Source organism: Diplotaxodon limnothrissa, linkage group LG6, assembly GCF_057381915.1.
Source record: "Diplotaxodon limnothrissa isolate DT_005_m linkage group LG6, D_limnothrissa_male_GT1.1, whole genome shotgun sequence".
In the NCBI taxonomy this organism is placed as follows: domain Eukaryota; kingdom Metazoa; phylum Chordata; class Actinopteri; order Cichliformes; family Cichlidae; genus Diplotaxodon; species Diplotaxodon limnothrissa.
In genome coordinates this window covers 12,699,800-12,708,139 of record NC_140601.1, presented here as the reverse complement: position 1 = coordinate 12,708,139, position 8,340 = coordinate 12,699,800, and positions in this window count along the sequence as shown.

Below are 8,340 nucleotides of genomic sequence, written 5' to 3'. Positions count from 1 at the left end.
TATCTTCTCATGTAAATATCAAATAAGCATGTTTAGTGGCTACAATTCTACCATTAACCTCTTAGTTGAGGGCTGTGTTAGAATTATTCTGTGTATAGTGTCAGATATTTCATAGAGCTGATTGAAACATGTGGCACCATGACGGCAAGAGAATCCACTGGATGGCTGGGTGTGGGGTCTCTCTGGCTACTCCAGCTTCCTCCCACAGTCCAAAGACATGCACGCGAGGTTAACTGGTGATTCTAAATTGGCCATAGGTGTGAATGTGAGTGAATGGTTGTGTCTATTAGTTAGCCCTCTGAAAGATTGGAGTGCTGTCCATGGTGTATCCCCCTTTCGCCCTATAATATCTAGGAGGAGTTCTTATTTCATAATGAATATATTAAAATATAAATCTGCAGTGTCCACCCTTTTGTGTTTGTGGCTACAGTTCAACTAAGGTATGGTGTCAATAAAATATGTGTGCACAGATTTGTGTTATAAATATTTATTTTAGTGTTGTAGAGAGATATAAGTAATAACAAGTACTTATCCAGGAATAGCAATAGCCCATGGCCTCAAATGAGCTGCAAATGTTCTGTTGTTGCTTCAGAAGTCAACATTTTCAGTTCAATTCAATTATATTTGTATATCCATACATCTGTCTGTTTTCTTAACCACTCATCCACCTGGCTGTAGCCAATACCTGCTGAAAAAGGAAGAGTACATGTCCAAGAGGTTACCAGTCATCATCCTCAGATTGATTCATTTATAAAACTGGGCCAGTGTGAATGATCTTTGTCCAACAGACACCCGTGGGAGTGTTTTCTAGATACAGTAAGTTTCCTTACACTTGTTTCTGTGCCAGACAGACTTGATTCCAATGTAAAACTAATTCAAGAATAAATAATACCCTCATAAGCTAGCAAATACTGTGTTATTGAATGTGTTCTAAGAATTTTGATCAAGTCTAGAAATTTGATCAAGTCAACATGGACTATATTAGACACTCAACATATACTCCATGGCGTCTTCAGCGAATGTGAGCTTCAGTTAAATGATATAACTGTAATGTCTTGATGGCTCTTCTTCTTCCCCTCCTCCTCCTCCATCAGGTCCCTTTAGGGGTCGCCACAGAAGAACATCTGCTTCCATGTCACGCTATCCCTAGCATCGAGCTCTGTCGCACCAACCCTCTGCATGTCCTACTTGACAACATCCATGAATGTGTTTTATGGTCTTCCTCATTTCCTCCTCCCTGGCAGCTCCATATTCAACATCCTTTGTCCAGCATATCCACTATCCCTCCTCTGCACATGGCCAAAGCTTCGCACCCTTGACTCTCTGACTTTGTCTCCACACTGCTCAACCTGAGCTGTCCCTCTGATGTACTAAAATCTTGTCCATCCTCATCACTCCCAGTGAAAATCTGAGCATCTTCAACTCTGCCACCTCCAGCTTCACCTCCTGTCCTTTTGTCAGTGCTGCAGTCTCCAAACCATACATCACGGCAGATTTCACTACCATCATCTAAGCCATCACTTTCACTCTCGCTGCTATCCTTATGTCCCAAATCACCCCTGACATTCGTCTCCACCCACTCCATCCTGCCTGCACTCTCTTCTTCATTTCTCTTATATACTGTCTGTTGATGCCAGGTAATTAAACTCCTTTGCAACCTCTAATCCTTGCAGCTTTGCTGTTACAGCTGTCTGCCTCTCGTTCACACACATGCATGTGTTTAGTATGAAACTGATTAGCTTTTTTTGATACATAAATGTAATAAAGATTGAATGGGAGACAATTGGGCACAATTTTATACATCAAAAAAGAACAGTAGCTCAGTGACAGCTATTTTCCTCTGTCTTTCGTGCCCTGCACCCTGCCCTTGGACTTAAACTGAGTCTCTGTTATCCCTGTGTACCCATGAGCTGTCACACACGTGTTTGGCTTGAGATCTCAGTCAAACCAACAGCAAACAAATGGGAGTCATGTTCAGACTGAGCAGCAGCTCTCTGATTAAGTGTGATAATTTTAGAGTCCAAGTGTAATAAGTGACGCCATTTCTGCACACCAGCGATGGAAATGAGTGTATAAATTCCGAGGCTCACCTCTGACAGGGAGACTTCCTCTTACTTGTCTCCACAGCTGAGATTCATTCAAGCATCTTTCCTTTCATCCGAGTCAAACTCCTCATCCTCCCACAAGTTCTTTTTTAAACAAAGAGCCAGACCAGCGACAGGCAGCCAGCAAAGCTCCGCTCCCTAAATTGCCATCAATTTATTCTTTGTTCTCACTTATCTGTTACACTTCTACAACTCTGAAAAACTTTTATCTCTTTCAACAACTCTGTTTCTGTTCCTTTCCCTTCCCCACCCTGCAATTATCGTGCAATAAACCGCACTTTACCGTTCGTCTCTTTGGCCTGAAAGCAAATCAGTTTCTATTCACCGGAGGCCCAGTTTAAACAGAGAGTGTGTGCGCATTTGTGTGTGTAAGTGATGAAATGGCACAGGACGTGTCAACAGCAGGTTTTTGCTTGTGTGTTGCTACCTAATCTCACGCATGATTAGGAGAGCAATAACACGACTGTCTGAGCAGGTTACAAAAATGTGAGCGTCCCTTCTCAGTGTGTGTTTGCATGTACGCTTCCCTGTGTGCGACAGCCTAGAAAATGTTTATCGAACCACTAACTGTCACATTACAACCAGACTCTTTCTTTTCCCCCCCACCTGTGCACCTTCCATCTTTGTTTTTATACCAACCGGATAACAAATCTCTGCCCTTGACCTTCATCTAACATTCTCAATTTTCCCTCTTTACCTCTTTCATCACTTGTGGCTGCACTTCAATTTCTTTACTCTGAAAAAAGGGTGGTTGAGGAGACATCCACCGTTGGATCAGCAAACAATGGACACTCTCACTTGACAGAAGCCAACAGTCTCCTCTCAGCATGCTTTTTCCACAAATTGCTACTCCCCTTCTCGCCTCCACCCCTTCTCTGCCTCTCTCCCACCATTCATCCCCTCGCCTTCACTTCATTTCGTTCTTACATTCACTTCCTACTCTGCCCAGTTTGCAGACATTGTGCTCCTTTTGACTGAAAAGGTATGGTGGACTTTGTTGGAGAAGAGGCATAGAATGGTTTTACAGTGATCTCAAGAACCTGTGTGTGTGTGTGTGTGTGTGTGTGTGTGTGTGTGTGTGTGTGTGTGTGTGTGTGTGTGTGTGTGTGTGTGTGTGTGTGTGTGTGTGTGTGTGTAAAAGGGAGAGTGGAATGCGGCTATGTAATAGCAAGTTAAAAAACAAATCTCAATTTCTGGAGTACAGCACCCTCATGTGGTGCTTGTCTATTTTTACCATCCAAGTTTGTGCATCTCTGGATTTAAAGATCGCCAGCCATCCATTCATTTACTTCCACTTATCCAGTTCAGGGTCATGGGAAGGCTGGAGCCTATCCCCAAATGTGAATGGAAAGAAACAAAAATGTGACACCCACCCTCTGCAAAACCGGTGAAGTTGGTAATGATCAAGTGTTTTCTTCAGCGTTCAGCCTTATCATGCAGCGCAGCAAAATTTATTTATGAATGACTTTACAAGAATTTACAAATCAGATCTAGTTGCATAATTTAAGCTATTAAAACATGCAAAAGCTACACTTTTCAAAAATACTGAATGAATAATTGAATTTTATATTGGCCATCAGAAAATATCAGTGAATTTAATACTCTGCTTTGTTTCAGGATTTTGTTAGCCGAGTTATTTATGGATAGATTTTTTTTCCTATTCATTTTCATTGCCCAATTAAATGTTGACTTTGTGGTCTTGATGGCTTTGTCACTATTTGGAAGTAAACACCTAATCCATCACAGTTTTGTACGAGAAAGTGTTTTTAAATGGCTACAAAAAAACATTGCCAGAAAAATACACATCAATAGCAAAATTACTTGTCTTAAATTAGGTTATACTTATATTATAAGCTGAAAATGATGGTGGTCAATTAAATCTTCCGGATGATGTTAGATAATAGAACTGGTTAATACAAAGCATTCATATCTGATCCGTAAAGTCAAACTTAACGCCGGATTGTCATGCCAGGGGAAAATATCACTCGTTACGACACTCAAATATTAACTTGACAACTGTCATAAATATATGTATAATGAATGAAAAGGAATTTTCAGTGTTGTCAAACAAGCTTTTCAAAGAGTCCGGACAACTGAAAGAGAAATAAGGAAGAACTTTCTATTTGAGTTTGAAAACTGACATGAGTTGCTAGTACTGGGTTGGACGCCCTTTTTCTGGTGACTGCATCTGGTGACTCTAGAAGCCATTTCAGTGCAAGTTTGAAATGACCTAAGCTTTCTGACATGGTGGTCACAAGATGGTCATTAAGGGATGGACATGGTCATCAACAATATTCAGGAAGGTTGTGGAGTTTAAATGATGCTCAGTTAACCCAAAAAGGGCCCAAAGAAACTATCCCCCCATACCATTACAGCAGTGGTATGAACTGTTGATACAAGTCAAATGTGTTTTCCAGTGTTTTCTTGTCCAGTTTTGGAGAGCTCATGCGAATTGTAGCTTCTGTTTCCTGTCTTTAGCTGACAGCTCTGCTTCAAAGTCAACATATTGTGCATTCAGAGATGCTCTTCTGTATTCCTTTTTGTAAAGATTGGTTATTTGAGTTACTGTTGCTTTCCTATCAGCTTCAAACAGTCTGGCCATTCTTCCCTCCTCTTGAATCAACAAGGCACTTTTCCCAAGAAACTGCAGCTCACTGGTTATCTTCTCTTTTCTCTTTTCATTTTCTGTAAACCCAGGAGATAGCCGTGTCAACTGGGATCACAAACTGCTGATTCCAGTGGATCAGCAGTTTGTGAAGTAGTCAGACCAGCCTGTCTGGCACCAACAACCATGCCACATTCAAAGTCACTTAAATCATTCTGATGTTCAGTTTGAACTTCAGCAGGTCTTCTTGATCATATCTGCGTACCTAAATGCAATGACGTACTACCACGTGATTGGGTAATTAGATATTTGTGTTAACAAGCAGCTGAAGGGGACCTATTACAGGCATTTCCAGCTCAATATTTTTATTCTTTAACTTATAACAGCTTTCTTTCATTGTTTAACTCCTCTCTCCTTTAAGGACCCCCTCCCTTTAAACCAGCTTTCTATGACTCTCTGCCCTTCACAGATAGAAGGTTTGAACAGCAAGGCCACTGTGCTAACAGCTAGAAATGTGTTTCTGGAGATCTTAAGGATATCTACTCTGTTTGACATTATACAGATCAAAGTGTAGGAAAGAAAACTGTAACAAATTGAGCATTTATGAGCAGTGTAAAGCCTGATCTTTGGGCTCTTAGGGATTACTTGTATTTTCATGAACCTTATTTTAAATATGACAAAAATAAATAAATACAGAAAAGCTCTACCTTGATAAAATTACCAGAAACCTATATGACAAACACACCAGAACATGTGCCAGATGATATAGTGGTTTGAGCTTCCAGGGAAAATACAAAAGTACTTTGTGATATAGTGTGATGTGTACACTCAAGTTAATTGACTCTGAACATATAACACATACTACCTTACTTTTGAAATGCCACAGTACTGCAAGTCCTGCCTTATCCTCAAGATTTGGAGACTGCACATGACACTAACTGAGGACATTTGTTTCAATCACTTCCCATCTGTCAGTTAAAGGTTAAGTCTACATTTTGAAAGCCTGTCTTAAAAAATAATTGCATGAATATTAGTACATAAAAGTTTTCGTTTGCTGTGATTGTTTCCTGGCAGCACGCTTCCTGAAACAGTTCGTGTACAAACAAATGAAAATTTACTGAAAATGAAAACTTGGACTTAATAGACACTTGTCGAGGATTAGAGTGGCAGTTGTGGTGGAGCTCCTCAGTGGTGAAACAGCGCCGTTGACTGCTCAGCTGGGATTGGCAGTAAATTAAAATCAAACAATTATGATCTGATAAGCTGGCTTAAATAATATGCTGCTGAGTTATTGATATTATGTGGGGTGCTCAAAGGCTTTGGCAGGCTTATGTTCTGTAGGTTTTACACTGAAATGATCTTAATAACCTATAGTAGAAACAGACTAAACTGTCTGTATCTAGTCTGTATTAGAGCTGAATGTTTGGTGTATGAATGGTGAAGCCTTTGAATAAGATGTAGCAGGGCGGTGGGGTGGCAAACATAGTCAGTAGCTATGACTCTTTGAACAGAACTGAAATGAACCAAGTGCTTCATGATTCCAACCTGAACTCGTCACGTATTTTCACTGTAAGAGGTCATCATTTTGTCTGAATGAGGCTTCTTGTGGTTTAAAATGGGCATCTTCCACATGGATGTTTGCACAAAAGAAAAACGGTGTAGGTTGTAAATTGAAGCTGTTTTCAGAAAAGGATTTGTTTTTTTACCCCCTTTTGCTACCAAAGCAGCCCTGACCCATCAAGACATGGACTCCACTAGACCCCTGAAGTTGTGCTGTAGTATCTGGCACCAAGATGTTAGCAACAGATATTTTAAGCGCTATGGGAAAGTGTAAGTTGTGAGGTGGGGCCTCCATGGATCGGACTTTGCGGTTTGTCCAGCACATCCCCCATAGATGCTACACTGGATTGCGACTTGGGGAATTTGGAGGCCAATATCTCACACTTGTTGTTGTGCACCCTCAAAAATTTCTTAAACCATTTTTACTTTGTGGCAGGTTGCATTATCCTGCTGAACGAGGCCGCACCCATCAGGGAATACCATGAACAGGTGTATATGGTCTGCAACATTGCTTATAGGTAGCTAGTCCAGGTAGCTAGTTCAAGTAACATCCACATAATTAGTTCCACCTGCAGGACTCCTGTGGAGGTTCACTGTTTTTTCTCAGGTTTTCCCTGCCTCTACCAGCTTGCCTTCTTCCCATAGTGCAGCTTGGTGCCAGGTGTTCCTCCATGTAAGTGTTATACATGAAACCCGGTCACCCATGTGATGTAGAAGAAAACATGATTCGTGGTCCACTTCTGATGTTTGCATGCCCATTGTTGGTGCTTTAGGCGGTGGACAGGGATCCACATGGGATCCCTCACTGGTCTGCAGCTATGCAGCCCCATACACACCAAACTGCAATGCGTTCTGTAATGTGACACCTGACTATTAGAACCAGCATTAACTTTATCTACAGTTTAAACTACAATCGTTTGCCTGTTGGATCAGACCACACAGGAAAAACCATGACTCTCCAAGTGCATCAATGAGCCTTTGGCCACCCAAGACCTTGTCGCTCATTCGCTACTGTTTCTTATTTGGATCATTTTCGATAGACACTCACCACTGCAGACTGGGAACACCTCACAGGAGCTGCAGTTTTGGAAATGCTCTCACCCAGTCATCACAGTTTAGCCCTTATCCAACTTGCTTCGGTCCTTATGCTCGCCCATTTTCTTGCTTCTAACACCAACTTTGAAGACAAAATGTTGACTTGTTCCCTAATATATCCCACCCACTAACAGATGCCACGATGAAGAGATAATCAGTGTTATTCGCTTTACCTGTCATCTGTCAGTGCACTTAATTTTATACCTGATCAGTGTACAAAAGACAACAAATGAAAAGCTGTTAAATGATGGGAATACAATGGACAGGAATCACCCAAGGAGGGAAAAAGAAGATAAAAGGAGAGAGAAACTCATGAGATGTTGCAAAGCAGTCAATTTGCACTGAAAGAGATTTGAAGTATAAAGTTTTTATTCCTAAAACTGTTTTACAGGTAACAATAACATAATTTAAAGATTATTTCTTTAGTAGCTGACACTCAAGTCTTGAATCACTAAACCTGATCACTGCAACACAAACATCCACAGACATAAGGGTAGCATGTAATTTCATAGTTAAGTTATAATCTATCCATATGATGACAGTTGTTTGAATTGTTGGCCTGTCAGAAGCTAATGCTGAGATCACCGGCACTACAACAAACCTTGATGTGACATGTGTTTGCTGCCAATAATGCAACCAGAAACTCTTTCAGTATTACATATGTGAGGGTACTGTCACCATGTCAGCAAAAACGTTTCCCTTTTAAAGCCAAAATCTTTGCTCAAACTCGACGTGTTCTCAATATTACAAGAGCAAACATCCTTCAGGGAAATGAGTTTCCTGAAATGAATCAAGTTACAAAATTTATATTTGTCATGGAAACGTTGCGACTCGTTCAGGTGTTGCTCAGCTATTACGGGTGACTTTTCTTTTCACATTTAGCAGACAAAGATTTTTCCTTTTTCGAGCTGGAGAATAATCAAGCATCCTTGCTGTTTTTGAGAAGCGCACAGATCTCTCACCGAGTGTATAGGA